Source organism: Furipterus horrens, unplaced genomic scaffold (assembly GCF_987537825.1).
Source record: "Furipterus horrens unplaced genomic scaffold, mFurHor1.1.pri manual_scaffold_12, whole genome shotgun sequence".
Classification (NCBI taxonomy): domain Eukaryota; kingdom Metazoa; phylum Chordata; class Mammalia; order Chiroptera; family Furipteridae; genus Furipterus; species Furipterus horrens.
The window spans coordinates 83,098,309-83,113,616 of record NW_028327182.1 but is presented as its reverse complement, the minus strand read 5'-3'; the positions used below and the strand labels follow the sequence as shown (position 1 = coordinate 83,113,616).

Below are 15,308 nucleotides of genomic sequence, written 5' to 3'. Positions count from 1 at the left end.
CCGACCCGGGAGGGGGGTAGGAGGCAGGGAGGGTGGCGGCGGGGGGCGGGCAGCGGACCCCGCCTCCTCCAGCACAGCCCACGGATGGGAAGAGGGGGTCTCGAGTTCTCCCTTGGGGTGCGCCCTGACCGAAGCCCAGCGCCTGAGTGCGAGATGACCGGACAGGTGTGAAGATGGGAATAAAGATCGGGGGTGGCGAGAGTGTTCCGACTTCTCCAGGTTTTGCCGGGATGTAGGACTTGCGCGGCCCGCGGCACCTGCACGGAGACTACAATTCCCAGAATGCTCAGCAGCAGCCAAAGTCCCCGCGCCTGCGCGCCGCTCAGCCATGTGGCCTGCGGTGGGAGGGCTGCAGCCAGGCGGAGCGGCGGCCGTGGGCGGGGCGAACCCCACAGCCAGTGGAGGGCGGAGGTTGGTCTCCCTCCGCTGTGGTGTACTGTGCGCGCCTTGACGCTCGGGTGCGTCCTCGGAAGCGCGGGAATCAAGTTTGTTGAGTTGGCGTGTAGCGTGGGTGCCCGGGTTCCAGGCCCTGCAGCCGTGGCGCTCCACAAGTCACCGCGCTGAAGGAGACCCGTGGAACTGGCTCTTCTCAGGGTAACGTGCTCTCCCCACCCCTCTTACGCCAGCTGCAGGCCCTAGAGTAGCGCTCGAGCCTGCTTCGACGCTGGGGGTGCTCACTTCCCCTGGGCGGTGTGTGGGAGGTTCCCTAGAAACCGACGTCCTCTCCTGTCCACCTCCCGAACACCCCGGAAAAGGCCCCCGACCGCCTGCAGGAGCTTCTGTCGGTCAAAAGGGTGCTGCCCGGTCCCTCCGGCCCCCAGCTGGGCGACTGGTCGCCCTTAGGATACCGTCTTGTCCGTGCCGTCTTGACTGCTGTAGAAATGGAGCCACTCCATATTTACACAGCCAAGTCGAGGGAAATAACTTGCTGTGTGTAATTTAGCAAAATATGTTGGATTTCTTCAGCTGAAATCATTCAGTCCTTAATGTTTGCGTGTGTTTCCTGGCTGAATCCGAATTTTGTTCTGGATAGCTTTGAGTATGTAAACATACTGCTTCCATATGGCAGAGGGTGCCTCTTTAGCAGCCTTTAAGTCCGAGTACCTTGGTATGCTAATTTTTAGGGAGTTGGCGGTCGGGATGGGGAGGGCGATTCAGATTTGATGTCATTGAACTGAGGACTGGTCTAGACTGTTTATAAATATTTGGAAGTCACCTCTGTGCTATAGGTAATTTTAAAGCCATCAGACTGGATGTGATCTCCAAGGGACTGAGTGTAGATGGAAGAGGAAGAGCCTGTCTCTTACCTGAATCTGGAGTGCTGGGATGTTTAGAGACTGGGGAGGTAAGGAAGGACCAGCAAATGGTACCGGGAAGGAATTCCTACTGATGTAGATGGAGAAGTAATAATTTTAACAGAAGCCTAATGAAGTGTTTCAAGAAGGTGGGTGTGACTGATTGTGTCATGTGCTGCGGGTGCATTGACCCAGATGAGGATTGAGAGTTGACTATAGTATTTGTCAACATGAAGGGCATCGGTAACCTTGAGATGAGCCCGTTTGTTGGAGTGGGAGGGTGGGTTTAAGAGACCATGGGAAAAGAGGAAATGGATATATTCATTCCTCAGTTGGCAAGTTGGAGACCTGGAAGAGCTAATGGTATAGCTCCAGTCCAAGTCTGAAGGCCTGAGAACCAGCAGAACCAGTAGTATATGTTTCAGTCTTAAGTCTGAGTCCAAGGGCAGAAGACTGATGTCCTAATTTGAAGACTGTCAGGGAGAGTGAATTCTCCCTTAGCCAGACTTTTTGTTCTAGTCACATCATCAGCAGATTGGATGAGGCTCACCCATAGTGGGGAGGACATTATTCAGTTTACTGATTTAAATGTTAATCTCATCCATCACAGACATACCCAGAATAATGTTTAAATATCTGAGTACCCAGGGCCCATTCAAGTTGATACTATAAAATTCACCATTGCAGTAGAGTATATTGACATAGATGCATTTACATGAATACATTTCAGTGTAGGAGTTTTTTTGGTTTTTTAAAAATCATTTTAAATTTTCAATTACAGTTGACATATATTAGTTTCAGATGTACAACTCAGTGATTAGACATTATATAATTTTCTGAGTGCTCACCCCGATAAATCTAGTACCCATCTGACACCATACATAATTATTAGAATGTTATTGACTGTGTTCCTTGTGCTGTACTTTACATCCCTGTGACTGTTCTGGAACAACCAGTTGTACTTCTTAATCCCTTCACCTTTTTCCCCTATCCTCCCAACCCCCTCCCATCTGGCAAATGTCAGAATGTTCTCTGTCTTACGAGTCCATTTCTGTTCTGCTTCTTCCAGGGTAGGAGTCTGTGTAAGTTCTTGTCTGATTGCTTCAGTGAAAGGTGAAGCGAGATCATCAGTTGGGAATGAGGATGGGAGAAAAGATATGACAGGTTTAAGTAGAGAAGAGGAGGTATGAAATGAAGGTAAGGATAGTAAATAGATTCGTGAAAAGTTGTAGAATTGCTAGGAAGATTAAAGGTCTACTTGAGGTTGGTGATCACATACTTAAGGTGAGACCAGTCATCATGGTTGTATTTTTCACCTGTTACATTCATTCATCTGCATAGCTAAAGGCACAGAATCAGCAGAGAACTTGTTTTTAATCAGGAGTAGAGTTTTGCCAAGAGAAAATAATGAAGCCAGAGATGGGCAATGAAGTGAAGGGAATATGAAAGGAGATGGTTACAACTTTATAATTTGAACTGGTCAAGGGAAGGATGACTGGATAAAGAAGATGTAGTCGTATATAATGGAATATTACTGGGCTATAAAAAGAATGAAATCTTACCATTTGTGAAAACTTGGGTGGACCCAGAGGGTATCATGCTAAGTGAAGTTAGAGAAAGACAAATACTGTATTTCACTTGTATGTGGAATCTAAAGAATAAAATAGGTGGACAAACAGAACAGAAACAGACTCGTAGATACAGAGAAAAGACTGGTGGTTGCCAGAGACGGGGTGGGTGTTGTGGGGCTGGGTGAAAAAAGTGAAGGGATTAAGGAGTACAAACTAGTAGTTACAAAATAGTCCCGGGACATAAAATACAGCATAAGGAATATAGTCAGTAATATTGTAATAACAATGTATGGTACCAGGTAGGTACCAGATATATTGGTGGATCAATTTACAAATTATATAAATGTCTAACCACTGTGCTATACACCTCAAACTAATATAAAATAATATTGAATGTCAACTGTAATTGGGGGAAAAAAAAGGAAAAAAAAATGTTCAAGGAGGAAATGAAGACTACCCCAGTGTGAGCAGAGTGAAAAGGTACTAGGGTCGTTGGAGTATATAGGTCCCTGTTGGATCAAAAGATTGAGTTGAGTTTCTAGAGGGAAGGAATTTGAAAAATGGGAAATGCTGATTGGAGAGCGAGATGCTTGGAACTGAGCTTATGAAAGGATTCAGCCACTGGTAGTGACGTAGTGACATGATATCCTCATGTAAACAAATGAATAGAGCAAGGTGTAGGTCAGATTATTGGAGGAGAGCCAGTCAGAAAACAGACACTGTCTTCCTCAGATATTGTACATCCAAGGTTGTGACCCGCTGGATAAGTAAAGGGAGAAAAAAGGTAGAATGTTGACGTAAATGGCTACAGTACTGATGGTGATCATGATGATGATTGTCCATAACACTCAAAATCAAATACCATCAACTTAATCTATATCTACACTGGCAAGTTAGGTATTCAGTTACATATGCTTATATGGCAACTCATAGTCAACCCAAAACCCCTGGCTGGTTTGGCTCAGTGTATTGAGCGTCGGCCTGCGAGCTAAGTGTCGCTGGTTCGATCTTCCAGTCAGGGCACATCAGAGAAGGAAAACTCTGACTCCAAAAAACCTCCGCTGCCTTGCGGCATACCTCTTCAGGGGAAAGGCTAAGGGAGTAAACCCCGACAGAAAATCCGGAGCCGGAGTCCCTAAGGCGGTTTGACGTTGTAGTCAACACCAGCAACTCCTGCGGCGCACCTGAACCCAAGCTGTATTGACTCCGTCTTTCCCTTGGACCCTTCAGCTGCGAAGAGAGGGGGGGTCTGCTGCATGGGCAACAGCAGACCCTCCATATCACCCCGCCCAGGCTCTGTAGCTTCAGCTTCACTGGAGAGGACACTCCAGCGTCATCGCAAGATGTCGATTCAACACGGGAGGAGACAGATACCGTGTCACTCCCGAGTCGGACTGCACAGCCATTCTCGGCGGTGCAGATAGACTCTTAAGAAGCTACACCATTGTCTCTCGAGACGGACGGCTGCCGACGACGAGTCAACCCAAAAGCCCTTCATTGATATTTGTTCTGTGACCAAAGTATTCTTAAGAGTGGCAGGTGATGTAAGGTATCTTAGCGGTCAGTTTGAAATTCTTCACCAAAAGCTTATAATGCAGCTTCTGTGGAAGCTTTTCTTAGTTTTCTTTGTAGGCTTCTTCTTTGGCTTATCTTATCTCTCAGGGTTGTGGATAATTTATAGTGAGAAGGCAGGCAGAGGAGGAGTACTCTGTGACCTAGTAATTTCATACCTAAGAATCTATCCTATAGCAATAATAATATGAATGTCTAAAGGTACAAGGGTGTTCATTGAACATTATTTGTGATAAAGTTTGCAAGCAACATGTCACCAGTAGGGAATAGTTAATATTCAATAGGGATATATTATCAATACAGATAGATAAAGGAAATGGAATTCTATACAGGCTTCAAATAATGAGGCTAAGAATAAGCATTAGGTTTTACTCACCCCATTCGGCCAGCAGGAGTGCTTTCTGTTGCAGCTGATGGAAAAACTCAGTCAAACTGGCTTTAGCAACAAAGAGTTATTAGCCTAGTTAATTGACACATCCTGAGGTAGAGTGACTTCCAGGCAAGTTCAGTCAGAGCACTGACTTTTTTTGGCCCTGTGCTTGGTCCTCTTCCATGAAGGAGGCATGAAGGTACTTAATTTTCAAGGTGATTTCTTGTAAGGTTGTAAGAAGACTGTGCAGCAATCATGCTATATATTTCTTTCTTCACACCTAGCAGGAGCAAAAAAGCGTTCGCTCCCATACCATGGAAGGATCTAGTAATTACAGACAGGAGATGGAGAGGAGAGAACTGAAACCTGGGTTGTAGTTCTTGTCCCTGAATGGGTCCTGTGGAAAGGGGAATGGGATTTCCCTGCTGGCCTTTCAACAGTTGGGTTTCATTCCTGGTGCAGGTGTTGAGGCCATCCCATTCAAAAAGCTTTGCTTTTACACATCGAGGGCTGAGGTGGGAGGGCTCAGTGGGCTCGTTAGTCTCTTTTCCTGGTATTAAGGTAGTTGGCCACTTTTTGCTCCTTTTATTCTTGGTTTTACTAAAAACCATGAGACTGTTTATCCTCAGAATCCCAAGTGGGAAAACTATAAGGCATTTTTGACTTCATGGTTTACAGCGGCCCTTCATATCACTCTCAGATTGCAAGAAAGAGATAGGAAGGAGGGGAGCAGGGAGGGAAAGAGAGAGAGATCATGCTTATTGAGAAACAAACTATGGGCTATTAAAACTTTCCCTTCGCATATCTGACCTTAATTCTGTTCTTTTCCCTGTAAGGGCCCCTGTTAACAGATATGTATCCTTCTGATTGTTCTTTACATTAACAGAGACATAGAATTTCATTTCATATTAAAAAATTTTAATGGCAACTATTACTAATACTTAGTTTTTCCTGTTTCACTTAGAACATATGTACAGAACTTATCATCTTAATACATATAGTTGTATCTTAGTCTTCTATTATTTATTGTGCCATATTATGGATATGTCATTGCTTATTTAACTGTTAATTTACCCTACTAATTGCTTCTAGAATTTTTGCTATTGCAGACTGATACAGTGAACATCTTTTGCTTACATTCTTGTGCCTACGTGCATGTATTTCCGTAGAATACATATAATTGCTGGCTTGAAGGATATCCACATTTAAAATTTTGATATTAACTTTTCCAAAACGTCTTTGAAAATGGTGCACCAGTTTCTGTCCTTTTGCCAGAATTGTAGATGATTAATCTATTTAGTTTTTGCTGATAATGGTGTATTGGAATTATAGACAGTTTTGTTGGCCTCATTTATTGTATACTTTGTTCTTTCTTGAAGATTAGAAATACTTCCCTTATCATATGTCAAATTTCTATATTTACATGGATCTATTTATAGACATAGTATATTGTATTTCATTGATTTATATCTCCATTTTATACCAGTTCCACACTATTTTAATTAGTATTGTTTTATATTTAGCAGAATGAGTTTCCCCTTACTGGTCTTATTTAAAAAAAATATTTACTGTTCTTGAGCATTTTCTCTTTCTAGTGAACTTTAATATAAACTTGTGTGGTTTCATGAAAATCTTGCTGACATTTTTTCTTGGTATTGCTTCTTCAGCATATCGACTTAATTAATACCTTTACAGTTTTGAGACTTAAGTATCCAGTAACACAGTATATCTTATCTAGCTATTTTTTGATGTCTTAGTAAGTTTTTAAAATGGTTTTTGTATATTTTAGGTTAGGTTTATTCCTGAGTAGGCTGTCATTTTTGCTGTTACTGAGTTTAGATATGTTAGTTGTATTTTCTAATTGATTCTCGTTAATATATAGAAAAGTAGTTAATTTGGGTATGCTCATCTTGACTCTGGTCATCTCAGGAATATTTGCTGCTTTTAATCAAATAGATAAATTTCTTGCCCTTTAGAGAGCTACTGGGGAAAAATTATTTATTTTAGGAGACTTGTTTTCTGCTAAAAACTGGTTAGTAATAGCAGTCAGCCTCTTTTAAAGGCAATTGTCCGTCCTTTTTGATAAAATGCTTCATATTTGGGAGGATTAAGAAAGAGGATGGTTTTTGAATAACTTTCTTGTGGAGAAATAAGGAACTGGAATAATTTCACATTCTCTCCCAAATAAGTGGAACCATTGACCTTTCCTCCTGAGCCTGTTTCAAGCCTTTGTCTTTTTCTGACTCCTGTGTTTTTGTTACTGTATTTTTATGATCTCTATCACCTTATTGTCTGATAGGCAAGCTCTTCAGGGAAAGGCAGAGATTCACCCTCTCTTTAGGTCTTTTTGAGGCTAAGGAGATAGAGGTATGGGATCTTCCTAGTCTGTGGTAGGAAAAACAGAAGCCATTGGAAAAAATATCAAAGCTTTGCTGTTTCTCCTGGAAATTTGATGCTGTAGGCAGGAGACAGCATCCATTAATTGGCACCTCAGCTGCTTTTGCTGTTAATTCATAAACCAAAGGCACTAAAGGACAGCAGAAAGAGAATTGGACTGGAAGATAACTTTGCCTTCTTGGAGGTGTCATAAAATTGCTAGTTTTTCCTCTTATTCATTTTACATAAACATGCCCTGTCTGAAGAAACTATTAGTTCTTACTGAAGAACTGCATTGGGTAAATTTATGGTTGCTTTCACCCACTTTGGCTTTGTGGGTAACTGGTCATTATCTGAGTTGAATTTATGGTACTGTAACGAGTGTGCAGAGCGGAATGGATGTTGGGTAGGCAGCCATCAATGTCCGCCCGTCATGAGTCCTATAAAATTTCATCTCAGGCCATATAAACTAACAGTCATAAATATAAAAGGAAAAATAGGCAGACTAAGCAAGTTTTAAATGGACTTGAAAACTTTCTCTGCAGTTTCCCAGTTTATAATGGTTGATTTCGCTGACGGGCTATAGCTACTTTCAGAACAGAGGAAATTCATTAAAAATAATGAATTATTCAGTTGGGTGGTGAAATTCAGTTATAAAGCACTTCCGAGTGCCATGGACTCAATTCAGGTCAAGTTGTGTTCTGGTTTATGGGCAGTGCGGCTTTCCGCGATGACACAGCACAAGGAGAGGCGTCATCCTTTTCCTCTCTGGCTGGCATTTCAGTGGCATTTTATTGTATTTATTTGGTTGCTTCCATTTACACTCTTATTTCAGTTGACTCCATGAATACAAATTTTTATTTATACTTTATTAATACAAATTATATAATATTTGACAGTAACGAAATTTTAGATATTTATAAAGAAATAGGTCTCTCAAAAAAAATAAAACAAAAACAAACTATTATCTTGTTACTTTTTAAAATTGCAATGACTTACTGTAGTTTTATTTAGCTTTTTTAGTTTGCTTGCTTAGGTTGTTTGGAGGGAAATTAAGAGTAGCAGACATCTATCAATAGATTAATGAAAATCTTAAAAGCCTCTTTAGGGAATTTAATGAGGGCTTTGTCATAGATTCTTTGGTTCCTCTTTGTTTTTCTCTATCCAGTCCTATTTCTGTTAGTTCATTGTAAAGTAGAAAGAAATTATCAAAATAAAAAAATCAAACAGGAAAATATCGTATAAATTATATTTTCCACAATAAAGTATAGATTATGTGTATGCATATATATGTGTGTGTCTATATATATAGTTATTGTATATGCAGTTATATATAATAACTATATATTTACTAGTATTTCGGTAAGTATAGATAAACTCAAAGGGCAAGGTTACATTTTCAGAAAATATGTAATATTATAAATTATATCAAACCCAGAATCTTAAAAGTTCATTGCGTTGTTGATTACATTTGAAAGGCTTTTTGACTAGAAACTGCCTCTCTTGGTAAAAATACTGTAATTATTAAAGATTAAACCCAAATAGCCTAACCAAAATTAGGGCATTGTTAACCAAATTGAATTGCTGAAGCATTTAAGCTGCTTTGGTTTTATAAGCTTTCTGTGTTAGGTTATTGAAAACACTTATCAATCCAATCTTACATCAATCATTGGAATTTTTCTATATAATTTTTCTATGTACATGAAAAGTTAGATGAGTATATGAATATTATTGTTGTAATGTAGGTTGTAGTCTGAAACCACCTAAATATAGTTTGTGAGGTATAGTTAGAGGAAGAAAATAGATGTGTGTTGAAATTCAGTACTCCTTGGGTCAGGTACAATGGCAAAGAATGAAGTCTTAGATAAATGAATAATCTTCTCATCTCTATTTGAATGTATCATTTGAAAGGCCATTCTACTGGAGAAGTACTTCATTGCTTAATTAACTTCGGATAAATTTATATATTTTGTCTAGTTTGTCGGGTTTTGGTATCTCTATCTGAACCCACAGATTCTCAGTCCCTCTCTGTACACTAATGGGGATGAGGTATAATTTCAGTAAAACATGTTTCACTACTCCTATCAGTATACCAACTAATGTAAACTGCAGTTTAAAAGATGTGACATCATGTTTATCTTCACATCAACCCTGTGATCAGGAAGGCAAGTGAGATATAATAATAATGTAGTATATACAATAAGGCAAGTAATATAATCAAGATTGAATCCCATTTTTATAGATGAGGAAATGAAAACTTAGAAAAGTAAAGTGACTTGTCCAAAGTCACACGGATACTTAATGGCCAAGTGTCAAAGTATAATTTTCCAAAAAATTAAAGACTATTTTTCATATAACCATAGAATGGACACATGTCTCATTTATTAAGGGAACAACAGAGATAAATTGGTTCAAAGAGGAACAAAGATGGTATAGTATATTAGTCAGGGTTCTCAGAAAATCCAAACCCATAGAATATGTACAGATTATATAGAATAGTATTTATTATAAGGGATTGGCTCATGCAATTAAGGAGGCTGAGAAGTTCCATGATCTGGCATCAGCACGGCAGTGGTATAGTCCTAGTTCGTACCTAAAGGTCTGAGAACCAGAAGAGCCGATGATGTATGTAAGTCCTGCTCTCAGTCCAAAGGCCCAAGAACCAGGAGTGTTGCTGTTCAAGGGCAGGAGAAGATGGATGCCCCAGCTTAAGCAGAAAGCAGTTTGCCCCTTTTCCGCCTTTTGTTCAACAGATTGGATGACATCTACCCGCATTGGTGAGGGTATTCTTTACTCAGTCTACCTATTCAGATGCTAGCCTCCTCCAGAAATAATGTTTTACCAGCTCTGGGCTGGTAACCCTTAGCTCAGTCAAACTGACACATAAAACTGACTATCACATGTAAACATTGGAGAAAGAAGTTTGGGATAAGGTTGTGAGGTTAGATGCAAAGCTGTCCTATAGGCAATAATAACCACAACCTTTGACATGATCTTATGTACTGGATAGAATTCAGTTGCATCTTTGCCGGACAGAAAGTTACAAGTTAAGATGTAACTTCAAAGAGTCTGAGTTTTTAATCAGTAATGAATAATGAGTCAAATAAAGGTGTGGTCCCTAATGAAATAATCCTTGGGTGGTTTTGTGTTCCTATGTGACATTAAAAGGATATATTGCCCTCTTTTTGTCTTTTAAATTTTGTGTAATTTTTCTTGACACAAAGCAGCATTGGAGCCTATGTTTTCTGATTCTAAGTCTTGATATCTTTCCACTCTAATTCCCTGCTTCTGCGTAGAGTAATTTGTGGTACTAGAGAAGTCTGCTAACTTTTGCAGTATCAGCTAGCCTTTATTAGTTTTCTTGTGTGCACAGTGATGGTGATATAGTTTTCTTCCTCACAGAAATATTGTGAAACTTGATGGATATTGTAAAATGTATATAAAAGTCTAAATTGAGAAATTGAAATGATAGCTAGGTACCATGATTGCTCTTTTATGACATTTGTTAGTAAATTTAAAAGCAATTGTAAACATTCTTGCATTTTTGATTAATCAGATTTTATAAAACAGTATATTTCAGCAGATTTGCCTTTACATATTTTAAACACAGTTGAAATATTTTAGGTAGTAAGTGAAGTTCCACATTAAACAATATAATTGCCTGTCAGAGTTAAGTATTGAACTACTTACTGATAATTTTGCCCTGGACTTGAAATTGTGTACATGCTGTTGAACTTAGCAATGTGATTTTTTTTTTAAATGCATTTTTAAAAAGATTGGGACACTCTATTCAGATTGGCCCTCAAGAAATTAGGCAAGTCAGTTACTGTGGAAACAGTAGGTATTAATTTCCTTACCTTAATGGTTTCAGGAACAAAGAAATTTCTGAGCTAATCCACTGAAACCCAGTTTCCTTTTGAGACTGGAGTTAAGTCTGTCCACGCGTTAGAAGATAGCACCGTTCTAAGGGGAAAAACGTTGTGCTCTTGAGAATGAATTTCTAGTCTCCTAGAATGAAGTAGAGTATGGTTTAAAGGCTAGATGATTAAAACGCTATTGTTTCTGAGCTAATTTGGAATGTGATTGGTCTTAATTTTCCTAAATTTGTTCTTTAATTTTACTGGTGTGATTTCTATTGACATGAACTAGAAGTGGGTTCAGTAGACAGCTTGTCTTACTGTCTAATTGCTGTCAAATAAAATCACTTAAGATGAATTTCTTTCAAAATATGTTATAATTTTGGCACATAAGCTCTTAACGTTTAATTGACTAATGTTACTAACCCTATAGTAAGCCCACTAATTTAGCTATCATAAGATTCATTTTGCAACCAATTTTTAAAAATGCTTTTACCAAGAAGTATTCTTAGTAGATATTTTATGAATATCTACTTAGTAGATATTTTAATCACTGTGGTGATTAAAAACTAGCTGGGTTGTTAATAAGAGCAGCATTGGACATTTTCCAGTCTTAGGGCATTTAGTCTATGTTCTCTAGCAGCAGTTGGCAAACTGGTCAGTAGGTCACATTTGACTAGCTGCTTTGTTTTGTACTGATTATGAGCTAAATGGTTTTTATATTTTTAAGTGGCTAAAAAAAAACCCCAAAAGAATAATAGTTTATGAAATTTTTATAAGTTTATATTTCACTGTCTATAAATGAAGTTTTATTGGAACATAGCCAGGCTTATTTGTTCAAGTATTGTTGGCTTTTGGGTTACAGTGACAGACTTGAGCAGTAGTGACAGAGACAATTTGCCCATGAAGCCTAGAATATATACTATCTGAGCCTTTAGAGGAAAAGTTTGCAGACTCTTGTAGAATAGTGTAGCCTTGATTGTTCATTGAAGAAAAATCTTTCCCTCTTTTATTGGCATACTCTCTCCGCCATTTGCTAAGAAACATATTTTCTTTTTTTTTCAATCCTCACTCGAGAATATGTTTATTGATTTTAGAGAGAGGAAGGGAGGGAGAGAGAGAAACATCAATGCAAGAGAGAAGCATTGATGGGCTGCCTCTCATACATGCCCCAACCAGGGATCGAACCCACAACTTAGGTATGTGCCCTGACTGGGAATCGAACCCCTGGCCTTTTGGTGTACGAGACAGTGCTTCAGCTGAGCTGCTGGCCAGGACAGTAACACATTTTTTATAGAAAACTTGAAACATGTAGAAAAATATAAAGAAGAAAATTAATCATGGAGAACATAATATAAAAGATAATGTAAAAAAGAAAACCATCTGCAGTTGTGTGATAACTTAATATTTTTGATATATTTCTCCAGACCTTTAAAATATATCACAAATATTTTTATGTAATTATATATATGTGTGTATATATATGTATATATATGTGTGTGTATATATATATACACATACATAGAAATACACATTTATTGTATAAAATATAATAACTTGCTTTTATCACTTGATAAATTATAAGAATATATTTTAAATAACTGCATAGTGTTCTGTTTTATTAAGTAATTTATTATTTAACCATTTTTCCATGTTGGACATATAGTCTGTTTTCAACTTGTTATTATTATGAATACAAGGTCTGTCCAGAAGGTATCCAGCCATGTAATATGGAAAATAGAGACATTTATTTAAGAAGATACAAGATACAAGAAACATTGAACATAGGACAATGATGCCTCAGTGCCCTTCAAAGTAGGCACCTTGGGACCTCACACGGTTCTCCCAGTCACTATCAGCTGCCCCATCTATTTTTCTGAATCTTGTCAACAGTCTGAAATCTCTTCCCTTTCCAAGGTGATTGTAGTTTTGGGAAAAGACTGGAGTCACAGGACACCAAAACTGGGCTGTAGGAGGGCTGAATTACTTGGGTGATTTGATGTTTCACCAAAAACTTTGCACAATATGTGATGCATGAGTAGGTTGCATTGTTGTGATGAAGCTGCCCATAGCTGTGGCCTCCTGAATCATCTGAATAGTTTCCTTGGAGGAATGTTCAAGATCAATGCAAAATTTGATGCTGATTTGTTGCTCTACTTGTGCAGTCATTTTGAATGCAACGGCCACACAGTACACGTGCTCACTCAACATCTACCACAGTGAAGTCATCGTTGTTCACACATGGGCATTCCAGTCCACTCTCCTTGGCTGCCAGGTTACATCGATGTCGTGCAAACCGTTCTCATTATATTAACCATGGCTGGACTTTTCCCAGATGGACCTTGTATTATATATTACATTTTAAATATATATATTTTATTCTTAAATATTATATAATGTATATTTTAGATACTATTATATATAACACGGATTACTATCCTTGCATATAAATCTTTCTGGGGAATGCTGGTTATTTTTGTATGATTCTTAAAAATGAAACTATGGGGAAAACTGTTTAAAAACTAGAGAAGTATTTTGAGGGAAATCTTTGTATTGCATGAAAATACTTCCTTGGTCTGCCTTCATGAGGAAGACAGCTTATCTTCCACTTAGCCTAGGCTCTGGTTGGATACACTAATTGTTGTACTAAACTATCAAACCAGTCTGTCAGACCAGTTTAAATAATTTGACTGTTAAAGTACAACATGGTTATTAATGATTGTTGATGAACTGGAAGAACTTGGCCAGTGCCCTACTCTGGGTTCATACATTTTTATTTATTTTTAATCCTCACCCAAGGGTATGTTTATTGATGAGAGGGAGAGAGAGAGAGATACAGAGAGAGAGAGACAGAGAGAGACAGAGAGAGAGACAGAGACAGAGAGACAGACATCTTGGTGAGAGAAAAACATTCATTGGTTGTCTTCTGTACACACCAGGGGTTGAACCCACAATCTAGATGCTCCCTGACTGGGGGTAGAAACCTCAACCTTTTTGGCAGATGGGACAATGATCCAACCAACTGAATCGCCCAGGCAGGGCTGGGTTCATACTTTCTAATCACAGTTCTGCTGCTTGGGAAGATAAATAATTTGTTGGGAAAGTAAATAATTTGCCATAGAGTGGAGTAATGCTCCAGGTCAGTATGAGCTGACATAGTAGACTCAGAAGTGTGTGTGTGTGGGGTGGGCAGGGGGAAGGAGGGAGGAAGGAGATGTGTTCTATTCTTAAGATAATTCACTTTCTATTCTTCTACTTAAGTAGGTACTCCAGCCTACCACCTTGTTTCTTGTGTGTGCCTCTTGAAGTAAACTCCATTTGTTAGAATATTCTCTTGCCGTCACTCATTCTGTACTGCACCTACAAAAATATACCCAAGTACTTAACTCAAAGAATGATCTTTATTGAGGTATTGACTTAAAAATATTTTAGGTATACTCATACCGGCTGCTAGTATTGATCTCTCTACAGCAGACATTATAAATTGAGAAGCCTAGAGGCCAAATTTTGGCTCGCAGAGGGATCTCAGAAATATCAAATGGAAGTTTGCATAGTAACATCCATTTCCTGGTCTTCTTTTGAAAAACTGGAAGGTCTGGCAACACTGGGCCCATTCTATTTGCAAGAGTTAGCTGGAGCCAAGTTAGTGGCTTCCAATTTGTGCTGCAGCATAATGTTATGGATTACAGGTAATGCAAAATTTTGATGGTTGCATATTTTTTTATATTAACACATAAAGCATTTTATAAAATAACATTCAAAGGTTTATAATAGGTGAAATTGTATTTGAACATTTTTTAATGTAGATCCTTTATAAACTACTTGAGTCCAGTAACATGTGTATATATACACAAACACCTAACTTTCCTGATGATTAAATAGCATCACATGCATAATTAAAGTAATTAGATAGGAAATTACTTAATAGGAAAGTCAGGAAAAGTACTACATGATATAGCCACAACCCAACTCTGTTTGAAGGAAGCTGGGATTCAAATCAGTGATTTAGAACTTAAGAAATGAAACAGTCAGCAAGAACGGAATGAAGAAACAAGAATTCAGAAAAATGAAGATGATAATAGGACTCTTGGACATCTCCAAAAGTGCCAAAATCTGAATCATAGGGATGCCAGAAGGAGAAGAGGAAGAGCAACAAGTAGAAAACTTATGTGAAAAAATAATGAAAGAAACTTCCCTAATTTGATGAAGGAAATAGGTATACAAACCCAGGAAGCACAGAGTCCCAAACAAGTTGGACCCAAAGCGG

The 15,308-nt window shown here is 38.6% G+C and overlaps 1 protein-coding gene across 1 annotated transcript in view; it reads left to right on the top strand.

The window, feature by feature from the left end:
• The first annotated feature begins 404 nt into the window (after nucleotides 1-404).
• WRN (WRN RecQ like helicase) overlaps nucleotides 405-15,308 on the top strand; it is a 113,724-nt gene continuing 98,820 nt past the window's right edge. Inside the window, exon 1 of the mRNA XM_090258272.1 lies at nucleotides 405-594. The gene's annotated coding sequence lies outside the window, so the exon portion shown is untranslated. The remainder of the gene's footprint in view (nucleotides 595-15,308) is intronic.